The sequence below is a fragment of the Chinchilla lanigera genome, unplaced genomic scaffold (assembly GCF_000276665.1).
Source record: "Chinchilla lanigera isolate Chin_1 unplaced genomic scaffold, ChiLan1.0 scaffold00021, whole genome shotgun sequence".
NCBI lineage: Eukaryota > Metazoa > Chordata > Mammalia > Rodentia > Chinchillidae > Chinchilla > Chinchilla lanigera.
In genome coordinates this window covers 28,793,021-28,805,652 of record NW_004955422.1, presented here as the reverse complement: position 1 = coordinate 28,805,652, position 12,632 = coordinate 28,793,021, and the positions used below count along the sequence as shown (strand labels likewise).

General features: G+C 43.7%; 2 pseudogenes; both read right to left on the bottom strand.

Moving 5' to 3' along the window:
• Positions 1-560: 560 nt before the first annotated feature.
• Positions 561-2,019, bottom strand: LOC102005392 (annotated as a pseudogene).
• A 6,715-nt stretch (positions 2,020-8,734) lies between these two features.
• The window catches only part of LOC102005056, a 9,030-nt pseudogene continuing 5,132 nt past the window's right edge, over positions 8,735-12,632 (bottom strand).

Here is a 12,632-nt window from a genome sequence, read left to right as displayed (position 1 = left end):
TGTACTAATAAACATAACATTCACGAAAAGACAGATGTCTTCAAAATATGTATTATTTCTATGATGTCTGATACTGGGAGAAAATAAACTACCTGACATTTCTTTGGAGAGTGAGGCAAAAGAAGCAACCTCAGGAGATTGTCTGAGGCTACATGGCCTCAGAACACACAGTGGGTTTTGCTGTACTCTAATCAGGCGAAAATATTAGGGAGTCAGATGAGTGAAAAAAAACAACCTTTTTCTCTATCTCTGCTTCATCACTAATAAGGCTGACATTCTGATCTTCCTTCTGTTTCTTCTTTTTTAATATGTTCCAAAGCTAAGAGAGGAGTGAATTACCTATTGGTGTCCTTAACCCCACAAACATCTCAATGCAGTCATAAATTTTAATTGTCTAAATCTTCATACTTGTGTTCTGAAGTAGAATTGTGTTATTTTCTCATGTCAGCAAACAATTTTATTTTAAAGTACAAAGTATTTATAAAGTACAAATGAAAGCATTATATGACGATCCTCTTTCCTTGCTGGAATAAACAATTCCCACTTTATTATGAATAATCTTAGTTGGGATCTGCAGCAGTTGGTCCTGGGTAATTTGAAGATAGATCTTCTTTATCTTCATAGGCCACTCCACACCAAATACAATACAGATGTTCTCCCCTTCTAAGGATAGCCAGTCAATATTTGTCACTTTCCCAGTACACTTATGTCTCTGTTCTTTTTTTAAATGTCTTTGTTCTTATAGTTACCTTCATCCTCTTTTTCTTCTTCCTCTTCTTGAGTTTCTTCTTCCTTTTCTTGAGTTTCTTCTTCAGCCTTCAACCAGTACCATGCCTCCCTGGGAACCTGAATATTATTCTGGGTATACAACTGTTGACAGGCTCACTGGCTTCTTTTAAGATCTTTAAGCTTTACTTCATGTTGCTTTTTTTTGAGACAGGTCTTACTATGTAATTTAGTTTGGACCTGAACTCACTCTGTAGCCACAACTAGCCTCAAACTCACAGGGATCCTCCTGCCTCAGCCTCCCTAGTGCTGAGATTATGGGTGTGCAACACCACACCTGGCCATGTTGCTTATTTTTAAGTCACATTCGAAACTGTACTACACTTTTTCTTCAGCTCAATTTTTCATATTTCATATAGAATCTTCTATTGCTTTCTAATTTTTCTTCTGCTTTCTGTTTTAATAATGCCTCATGGCCAAGGGCACTGTTCGTTGTTTTGATGTAAAGAGGAATTGGTTCAGTAATACCATCTCCACTCTTGCCAAGAGCTTGAGCACTTTTATAACCCATCTTCTGGAGCAAAGCAAACCCTTTGTTTTCATAGCCTAGTGAATTTTTCAACCCAGTGTCACATCTTTCTCATTCCTTTTCTTTTAAATTCTTCTATTTTTTGTTTTTGTTTTTGTTTTTTTTTTGTCTTTTTGAGACAGGGTCTCACTATGCAGTTCAGGCTAGCCTTGAGCTCAATTTGTAACCCAGGCTGGTCTCGAACTCTTAACGATCTTCCTATCTCAGCCTCCCAAGTGCTGGTATTACAGGCGTGCACCACCACTCCCGACTTTTTTTTTTTTAAATAAGTTTTATTTATTTATTTATTTGTTTGTTTATTTTGGTACCGGGGATTGAACTCAGGACCTTGCGCTTGGCAGGCAGGCACTTATGCCACTGAGCTATATCCCCTGCCCTTTGTTTTGCTGGTTTTTTGAGACAGGGTCTCACTGTATAATTTAGACTGGCCTTGAATGCCCTGTGAAGTCCAGGCTGGCCTTGAACTGACATCAGTCCTCCTACCTCAGCCTTCCAAGTGGTATTGCAGGCATGTGCCACCAAACCTGGCTTACCTCTATTTTTCAAATTAGCGTCCTGTTGCTTTTCTTCTTTTCATAGTTTTTGTTTGTTTTTTGTGTTCTGTTTTTTTTGCAGAGCCTCACTATTGGTAAACCTGGTCTGATATCTTCTTGGACATTAATAAAGGAATGAGACATATAGTCTTCTTCTGCCATGTTCAACTTTACATACTGTCTGCATCTTGGATTTTCAACATCCAGTCTCTTCCCACAGTGAACAGGAGTGATCTGATAGAGCTACGTATCTGGGTCCAGGTCCAGACAGCATGCACTGCGCATGTGCTTACACTCCTTTAATACACACTTTCAATTTTATTTCCTTACTTACTTTCTTACTTACTTACTTATTAAGACAGGGTCTCATTATGCAGTTCAGGCTGGCCTTGGACTCACTTTGTGGCCAAGCCTGGCCTCAAACTTGCAGGGATCCTCCTGGCTCAGCTTCCTGAGCCTGGGATTACAGGCGTGTGCCACCGTGCCTGGCCAGGTTCGTGGTTCTGAGATCTCTTAGTAGTATTTTAGGTTTGTCAGTCCCTTGTAATGACCTACAAAAGCTCCTTAATGAATGAGCCAAAATTGCACATTCAAAACACAGTTTGCAGCAATATCAACTGTGTGATTGGTGTAACCTTGAAGAATTCACAGAAGCTGCTAAGATGCCAGGAAAGGGCAGGTGAGGAAATATAGGAATAGAAGATTTGTTGATTTGCTACAGGTCATATCTGGATTGTACCTGTTTTGCCATCATAATATGGATAAGCACCTATATATAATTGCTATATCATAAAATATCCTAGATTTTCTAAATAATTTTCATCCCTGCCTTTTCTGACACATGAGGGATCAATTTTGCCTGACCCTAGCTGATGTGTTTTGTTGGTGGCTGGAATATTTTATTTTAAAGATTATTGGAGAGCATGTCTTCTTAAAATCAAATTATTTTCATTGAACTATTTTGAGAATATGTCTAATGCAGATATTCCTTGTTTAATGACCTACTTGTTTGCTGACTTTTGGGTTTAGGACTAAACAGTGCTGCTTGGACTGATGACTTCACTGCTCAGACTTACAACCCATCTTTGTGTATATATATACACATATGTATATATACACAGTTCTGTACATCTTGTTTATAGAACCTCAGTGTCTTGTTTTTGACACAGTACACCTTGTTTATACAGTACTATAACTTTTGCTGATTGTTCTGTGTAGTATAGTACCACAGTTTTATGTTGTATTGTATGTTATGGTACTGCATGTAAGAGTTATGGAAGTCAAAGCAAAGTCATCAAGTAGAAGTTTCTTTTGACCATTTCTTCATTCTGAATATTGTAATGTACATATTATATACTATTCCTAATTTAGCAACTGATTCATTCAACAACCCAGTCAAGGGAGTAGAAGTAGGTCGTTAAATGTGGAGTGTCTGTACATCGACATACATCCACATGTGTACCTTAAAAAAAAAAAAGGCACAAAATGTACTGTTTGGCCCTTGCTTTTTTCACCTCAGATCATTTTATTCTTTTTGATCTGCTGTACAATATTCTATAATGTGAATGCATGATAATGCGTTTAACTTACTCTGAGGTGTTAGAGTTTGATGCTTTTACTCACCACAAATAAGGGATTACGTTTCTGGGTGGGTCAGAGGGTATGTACATCTAATTTGATTGACATGGCCACATTGTCCTCCAAAGGACCAAAAAAAAAATGTCCATGTTATTCTTCCTCCCCAGTTTAGTCCTGCCCCTGGCACTGTTTCCTTTTACTGTTTTTTCCTATGACTTGACAAGAAGGTACTGGTCTTGGGTTTGAACACTGATTTCTGTCTTTTTTTTTTTTTCCTTTTTGTACTGGGAATCGAACTCGGGACCTTGCGCTTGCCAAGCAGGCACTTATGCCACTGAGCTATATCCCTGGCCCCAAACACTGATTTCTGTCTTGGTAGTGCTGTGTGCTACCTGCATGCAGCCTGGGAGACTTGGGATCAAGTCACAGCTCAGCCACTAGCTCATGTGTGACATCAATAAACCAAGAATGTCTGTGACAAGTCAGCCTGCCTGAACCTTTACTTTTTTTATCTGTAGGAGGGAAATAATGTCGTCAGTAGAGTCTCATCTTACCCTGAAGTCAGATCTTAAACTATTAAGACAAAATGTATTACTGTTTCAACGTGTTTAAGTTTTTTAACTGATACATAAAAATTATACATAGCAATTCCTGCCCAATCTGTTAAACCTGTATGACAACTCCATTCCGTTTTGTAGGGTTGTTGTGAACATATAGTATCTGATACATAGTAGAGGCTCGACAATAATAACGTGCTATTTTTTTTTTTGAAATTGCATAGCCTTTCTTTTTTTTATTTTTTATTTTATTTTAAAGAGTAAAAGAAGGATAACATAATAATAGGGGGGACTTACCAAATTACAGACAAAATGGTAGGAAATTATCAGTGGTTATTGTTTTACATATTGTTATCTACAAAATAGTTTCTCAGGAAAACAAATAGACAAATAATAGTGAGTTACAGACAAAAGAGGTAGGAGATTATCAAGAGTTGTTGTACTATACTTTGGTATCTTCAAAGTGGCTTCTAAAGAAAATAAATAGAGCTATACATGAGTGACCTATTGAAAAATCATTAACTATTCTCAATGATTGTTGTAGGAAACACATAATAATAAACATACATCCATTTATGAAATAGGATAGGAACATTACAAACTTTGCACAGTTATGGATAGATTAGTAGGAAAATATCAATGGCTGCTGTAATACATGGTGGTATCTTCAAAGTGGTTTCTCAGGAAGACAGAGATATGCAAGAAGGATCTAATAAGTAGTTACAGCCTAAGGGTTGTCAAAAATAACATATTACCTCCTCACCAGTGACTCCTTTCACTGAGGTATGACGGCTGGAAGGAAGGTCAGGATTGAAAAGAAGGACTGAGAGACTTGTACCTGTGTCTAGCAACAGGCTGTTTTCTTTTTCCTCCATAGTCATGATTACCCAGGACTCCTCGATGGAGATGACAGTCTGGCCAGAGGGAGAAGGCAGAGCATGCCCCAAGCCCTCTCATTCCTGTTGGACTAACTGGTAGCATGGGTCTGAGCTCTGGGGCCTCCACCTCAGAGGGCAGACCGATCTCCAGTGGTCACCTTTGCATCCAGGACATGGCTCATGGGGCCTCCCAGGGCAGTTCCTCTTGAGGTGGCCCAGCTTTTAACAGTGGTAGCAGATGAATGCAGTTGTCGAGTTCTTCTTGAGGCCCCGGGAATCAGACCTGGGATCTGTTTCTCCTAGTGGTGCAGCAAAAGCAGCTGCTTTTTTCTCAGTCTCTTTGTTTTCTCTCCTTGGCCTCCTCCTCATCATGGCTATAGAATACTGAGGAGGCAATTCTTACTAACATCTCAAGTGAGCTGTCTGGGGTGAAAGCCATTCTTTGTAGCTTTTTCTCTCCAGCTTCCCATCGCATTGGGACCCCACAACCAGTTAGTGTCCTCTCCCCAACTGTCAGCACAGGCAGCAGGAATCTTGCTGCAGACCTCTCCAGAGCTCCACCACAGCCTGTACTGTCAGGGGAAGAATGGCTTCCAGAGAGTCTTCGCAGGTTTTGTGCAAGGTCCTCCTGGTTTACAGCTTCCGAACAGCTTTCATGAACACAGTCCAGAGGACCTCTGACTCCTCGGGCTTAGTCTGTATTGTCATGTTCTCTGAGTCCTTGTTCACCAGCTGCTCCTCCACTGACTCTGGACCTTTCTGGTTCTCAATGGCAGGAGCAAGAGTGACCTGTTGTATGGCATGTATTCCCAGGGGTTTCTCCATGTTTGAATGATTCAGACACGTCTGTGGGTGGGCATCTGCAGCTGGTACATGGTGGGCCAATTGTGTCAATGTTTCTCTGTGTCATGGTAGTTCTCAACAAAGCAGCAGTGGCCGGCCTGAGGGCTGGCATGCAACAGCGCTCACCGCCGTGTGGCTTCCTGTGCACCAGAGCCCCTCCTCCCAGGTGCCTGTTAGGCTGGGGGCAGGCCCAAGGGCCAGCACTTCCCGCCCTGTGGCCTCCCAGGCACCGGGGGCCCTCCCTCCGGGGGCCTACGAGGCAGGAAGCTAGCCAGCCGGAAGACCGGCGCTCCCAGCCCGTGGCTCCCTGTGTGATGGAAGCCCTCCTTCCAGGGAACGACGAGGCTGGGAGTGAGCCGCCGGTCCAAAGACCGGCGCTCCCCTTCCCGAGGCTTCTCATACGCCCCAGACCCTCCCTCCAGGAGCCTACAAGGCAGAAAGCTAGCCAGCCGGAAGACCGGCGCTCTCCGCCTGTGGCTCCCTGTGCGCCGGAAGCCCTCCTTCTGGGGAACTACGAGGCTGGGAGTGAGCCACTGTTCCAAAGACCGGCGCTCCCCGCCCGAGGCTCCTCGTACGCCCGGGACCCTCCCTCCGAGGCCTACGAGGCAGGAAGCTAGCCAGTGGGAAGACTGGCGCTCCCCACTCATTAGCCTTTCTGAGGCTCAGTTTTTTTTTCAACTATAAAACTTCAGTTGGGACAAGGCTACCCGAAATATTGCAAAGTGTATGAAAATACTTTGCAAGCCTTCAGACGGCCCCAGAGAGAGGGGATTAAGTTTTCCCGGGACTCCAGCTGCTCTGTGAGGCACTGGTGCTCTACACTTCTTCACACCTCCCCCTGGCCTCTCACTGTTGTGTTTGCTCAGAGTGAAACCATCTTCTCCCAGCTGTTGCCAGTGAGTAAACAGGAACCTTGAGCGCTTAGCCTGCCAGACATGGCCCTCAGGAGAGATCTTCCCTCCCTCCCAAAGGATTAGGCACCTGAGGAGCAGAGCTTAGAAAGAACAGGCACTCAGGCCATGGTGCAGGACTCAAGGGGAGAGTGAGCAGCAGAGACCTGACCCAGCCAAGCCATGGTCCACTCTGAACTCCCGTTTCCTCCTTAATGTAAAAGGAGGGCTTTGGGCTGGGTGACCCTTTGGGAAGAGTGCAAGGCTTGAAGTCCAAAGGCCCAAGTAAGAGGCTCAGTGTTACCTTTAATCCACTGTTCTAACTGCTGGGATTTAGTGGTCTCATCTGTAAAATGAGAATACCAGTTGAACCACTGAACCCTTATGAATTAAATTCCTCCTGCCATACAACTTGCTTTCTACCAGGGGAGAAGCAGATGAGGACCATGAGAGAGTGTGAGCTGTGAGCTGGCACTGAGGACTGACAGGAAGCAGTGACCGGTGTGGGCAGGGAAGGCCTCTGTGTCCAGTGATTTCGGAGCAGAAGTGTGGAGCTGGGGAGCCGCATGGCTGTCGGGGAGCACATTCCCAGTAGAAGGAACAGCTTGTGCAGAAGCTGAAGTGGAGATGAGCTGGGCATGTGTGAGGAGCAGAGAGGGAAGGGAAGTGAGGTATAAGGAGGAGTATGGGTGGGGTCGTAGCAGACCTTGCCTCTGGCTTTACACTAGGGACCTGAGAGGCTTTGAGCGAAGGTGTGGTGCATCAGCTTGGGCGTTCTGTCAGTTATCTGCTGCTGTGCATGCACAAAAAAATTTCCACAAGTAGCACCTCAAAAACAATAATCATTTACCACCTCTCCACATTTCTGTGGGCCAAGAATCTGGGAGTAGCTTGGACAAATATTTCTGGCTCACGGTTCCCTGTGAAGTTGTAGACAGATGTTGGCCAGGGCTGTAGCCCCTTCAGGGCTTGATGGGACAGGAGGCCCCATTTCCAAGGTGGCTCACTCCTGTGGCTGGTAAGCTGGGACCAGCTGGTGGTGGAAGCCCCAGTCCCTCTCCCTGGGGCTTCTCAAAGTCCTTGCGACACTGTGACCAGCTTCTTCAGAATGGTTCTGGAATGGATTCAAGAGACCAATGCGAAGCTTCACTGTCTGTTACTCCCCAGCATCAGAAGTCACTTCTGCCATTTCTGTTGGTCATGCATGTGAGCTCTGTTCAGTGTGAAAGGGAACACAGGGCATATATATGAAGAGTCAAGGATCATTGTGAGCCAGCCATGGTGGCCCACGCCTGTAATTCCAGTGCTCCTGAAAGATCATAAGTTCACGCCCGGCTAGGAAAACTTAGTGGCTTAGTAAGACCTCAGAATTTAAAAAAAAAAGTGGGGAGGAGGCTGAGATTGGGGATATAGCTCAGTATAAAGACTCAGTTCAATCCCCAATACCAAGAAAAAAATCATCACAGAGCATCTTAGAAGATGGCTACCACAAGTTGTTCTTTGCTTTAATTAGCATATAGTAAAACTTTTTCTCTTTTTGCATGTGTATAGTTCTATGAATTTTTGCATGTGTAAATTTGCATAACCACCACCACAAACAGGATGCACAACCATTTCGTGACCCCTCAAAAAACCCTTGTGTTTCCCTTTGTAGTGACACATTCCTCCCACCTAACCTGAATCAGCCACAGACCCTTCACTATATTTTGACTTTTAGAGAATTTCACATAAGTGAAATCATAGAGTATGTAACCTCTGGGAGCTGACTTCTTTCACTCAGAATAATGTCTTTGGGACTTATCTAACTCATTCTAGGCATAAGCATTAATCACTCATTCCTTTCTACTGTTGAGCTGTGTCCTCTTATATGGACACGCCACAGCTTATTTATGGGTCTATCTGTTGAAATGGTTGGTTACAAATTGGGGGAGTTATGAATAGAGCTGTATCTTAATTTATTCAGGCTACTATAACAAAATACCATGGAATGGGTAGCTTACTATTTCTTGCAGTTCTAGGTCTGGGCAACCAGCAGATTCAGCATCGGGCAAAGACAGGCTCCCTGACTCATAGACGGCAGCTTCTCTGCCCTCACATGATGGAAGCCCCCTCTCTGGAGGGCAGTAAACCCCTTCTGCCGTCATGACTGGATCATCTCCAAAAGCTCCATTTCCTCCTCCAACACCACTGCCCTAAGGGTTTGGATTTCAACATATAAATTTCAGGGGGACATGCTCTTACGAGGCGAGGCCTAGTGGGAAGTCCTCAGATCAGTGGAGTGGCCCTTGAAGGGAATCATGGGATCCTAGCTCCTTCTCCTTTCTCTTCTCTCTTCCTGGCCATAGGCTGAGCAGTTTTGTTCCACTGCGCACCCCCAACATCAAGCACTGCCAAAGGCCCAAAAGCAGCGGAGCCAGGCAGTTAGAGCCTGGACACTCCAAAAGCTCAAATAACCTTTCTTCTCTCTAAGTTGGCCATCTGAGATATGTGTTATGCTGACAAAAAGCTGGCTAACATACTTTGAGAAGTATGAAGTAAAGGGTGCCAGGCTGGGACAAGAGGCAGGGCAAGGGCCGTGTGAAAGAAAGCTGTGGGGCCCAGTCTGGAATGAGGCATCAGGAGGTGAGTATTGATGTTTGATTTCTCCGAGTTGAAGAAAAAGGCCAGGTAGTGTTTTCCACCAGTGTGAGAGGAGGGGAAGCCCCCACCCTGAGACACAGGATGTGGATATGCATGTGGGTGTCTAGGGCCCGGCAGGGAAAGGTGAAGTCAGGGGAAGGAAGGGTATATTTCCAGGTGCTGAAAGGTAAGCAGCTCCTGCAGCCTCCCTTGAGCCAGATGATCTGTGGGAGCACTGGGGGTGTCTGCTTCTGCACCCAGGAGAGTCACATTTCCCAAGGGCTCACTGTAAATGAGGCGGGAGACGGGAGGGGATGGGGACCGGGTGGCTAGAAGTAGGAATGACAGAGTGCTTTGGCCATGTCCCTTTGTGAACCATGGGTATTAATTATCTATTACTGCAAATAAATTACCCCAAACTCAGCAGTGAAGACAATTAGTATCTTATGCAGTTTTTGAGGGTAAGAATACACAATCTCTTTTGTTGTATAATACTACACAACACATCCCACTGAGTCACAACCCCCTGGGGCATCTCCTCACTGTTTATGAAAGGGCCTCACTAAGTTGCCAAGTTCCCCAGGCTAGGCTCAAACTTGTGAACATCCTCCCTCAGCCTCCCAGAGTGCTGGGGTTACAAGCATGGACCACCACCCTGGCATCAAGGTTCATTTTGGAAGCAGCTACCACGGCAGGTTAATGAATAATCAAATTCACGTTCTTTTGTAGATTTAAAGAGATCAACGAGACATATTAGTAGTAGAAAAAAGTAAGTTATTTCTTTATATAATTTCTTTTCAAAAGAAATACAAAACCTACATACTTCTATTACATATACATGTATAAAAATATAAGGAACAACCTGGGAGGATAGACCCAAAACTGTTAGCAGGGTCACCGCTGAGGAGAGAGATGGAATGGAGGCATATTATAAAAGGGAACCTACTAGCTAGTCAGAGTTCTGCACATAGCAGAGGCAGGAGGATCACTATGTTCAAATGGAGTCGGGGAAACTTAGTAACTTAGAGAAACCCTGTCTCAAAATCTAAAAAAAATTTAAAATTAAAATTTTTTTTTAAAATGCTGGGGATGTAGCTCAGTGCAAAGGCCCTAGGTTCAATCCCCAGTAACACACACATAAAACACACACACACACACACACACACACACACACACACACACAGGAACCTACCACTTTGCATCATATCTTTCTTTTCTTTTATAAGACAGTGTCTCACTGTGTAGTTCAGGCTCATCTCAAACTTGGTGATCCTCCTGCCTCAGCCTCCTGGAATGCCAGGATTACAGGTATGCACTACCACACACAGCTTTTTTTTTTTTTTTTTTCAGACAATGTCTTGTTACGTAGTTCAGGCTGGCCTTGAACTTACAATATAACCCAAACTAGTCTTAAACCAACAGCAATCCTTTCTCCTCAGCCTTTCAAGTGCTGGGATTACAAGTGTGCACCACTACACCCAGATCTATATTTTTCTTTTTGGTTTGAATCATTTTCAGTAACTGTGTCTTTGGGTTACTGACCTAGTTTTCTTTGCTCTATAGAAAACTACCCCAAGTTTAGTAGCATAAACATCAAGGCTGATATTCTGCTCACAGATTCTGTAGATCAGGAACTTGGACAGGATACAGAATAACTAGACTCTGAGGCTCTGCTAGGGCCATTGACCTACACATGGCCACTTAAGTGGCTTGGGCTTCCTCACAACATGAAGGTGTATCCCAGCAGGAAGCATTTCAGAAGGAAGCATCTGGAGAGAGAGTATTCTAGAAGAGTCAGGCAGAGCTGTGTGTCTTTTATGATCCAACCTTGGAAATCACAGTGTCACTTCTGCCATATTCTGTTAACATCAGCCACACATCTACCAAGAGTTGTGAAAAGAGGATATTCCCCTGCACTGGAAGAAATGTCAAAGAATCTGCACATTTTTCTTATTAAGATTGCCATGATTAATTATAGAATTTAAAAGTTTACCTTGAGTAAAGAATTGAGGTTAGCTGGGCATGGTGGCACATGCTTGTAATCCCAGCACTCAGGAGGCTGAGGCAGGAGGATCATAGTGAGTTCAAGGCCAGCCTGGGCTGCATAGTGAGCTCAAGGCCACCCTGAATTACACAACTACACGGTAAGACCCTATCTCAAAAAATAAAAAATAAAAAATAAAAAAGACAGAAAGGGAAAGAAAAGAAAAAAGAAAGAAATCAAAGAATTGGGGGTAAAACTTGGAGGCTGCGCTTCCTGAGAGGTAAGTGGGCACACCTAGGCATGTGCTCATAGCAGCTGCGCCCTGCATCTTAGTCCCATCTTTCCTTCTCTCCTTGAGCCCAAGCATTGCAGGGAAACTGAGATAAGCTGGCAATTGCAATTCATAATTCTTTCTTCTTTCCAGTACCTGGAACCAAACCCTTTAAGCAAACATTTATGCATAGATTAATGTGTTCCCCATGCTTCATTTCACCTTTCAAGAAGGATTTGAGGAACCTTACAAGAATTCATATAGTGTAATCATATTATTAAAAATGTATGAATAGATCAAGAAACCAAAGTGATAGGAAAGTTCAAAATAGTGAGTTGAGACCAGAGGGAAAGTTAGTTATTACAAATATATGCTGAAGTCATACGTACTTGCTATTGCAGAGCGGGAAGAATTATGCATGTTGTCTGATCCGGTTTCTCAGCTGGCTTTTGAAATCCCTGTCCACTGTCTCTGTTAAGTGGTCCTCAGGCCTCGGTCTGCACCTCTCCAGTGTCGGGGAACTCAGTACGTTGTAAGGCAGTTCCAGCTATTCAACGGTACAAACCCCAGAGCCACAAATTCAGGTGCTTCCAGGAGTCAGCGGGCAACAGGAATGAATGGGACTGGTTGGGGGCTGGGAACCTGAAGGCAAAATGTCAAAGTAATTGCACACGTCCTGTTTAATGGGAGCAAATGTGGCTGCTTCTCCTATGTGGGAATCTAGGCACAGTGTAGTCAGAACTTTGGATTTGGCTTGTCAAGAGAAGCTGAAAATCCCAATTTTTATGGGAAACCTGAGGTTTTTTTTCTTTTTAAATAAAAGTTTTATTGAAGAAAAATAGAAACACCACATACACAGGGAAAAGAACAAAAATTCAATTGATGCAGAACTGAAAGTCACAATTACCCAATGTAGTTTGCAACTACTCTTCAGGTTCTTAAACAGCTCCCCTTCTTTAATAATCTTCCTAATTTTTCAGCTGAAATGGTATCAAATTCATAAAGAATAAAAACCAAGGGAATGGGCCTGCTTTGAAGATAAGGAAGGTGACATCAAGAGATTCTTCCTAGAAGAACAAACTCCACCTAAAAATTGCTTAAGAGTAACTACTGAGGCTGGTTAAACAGTCTGCACATCTCAGAGACCATCAGGGAAGAGTTAGA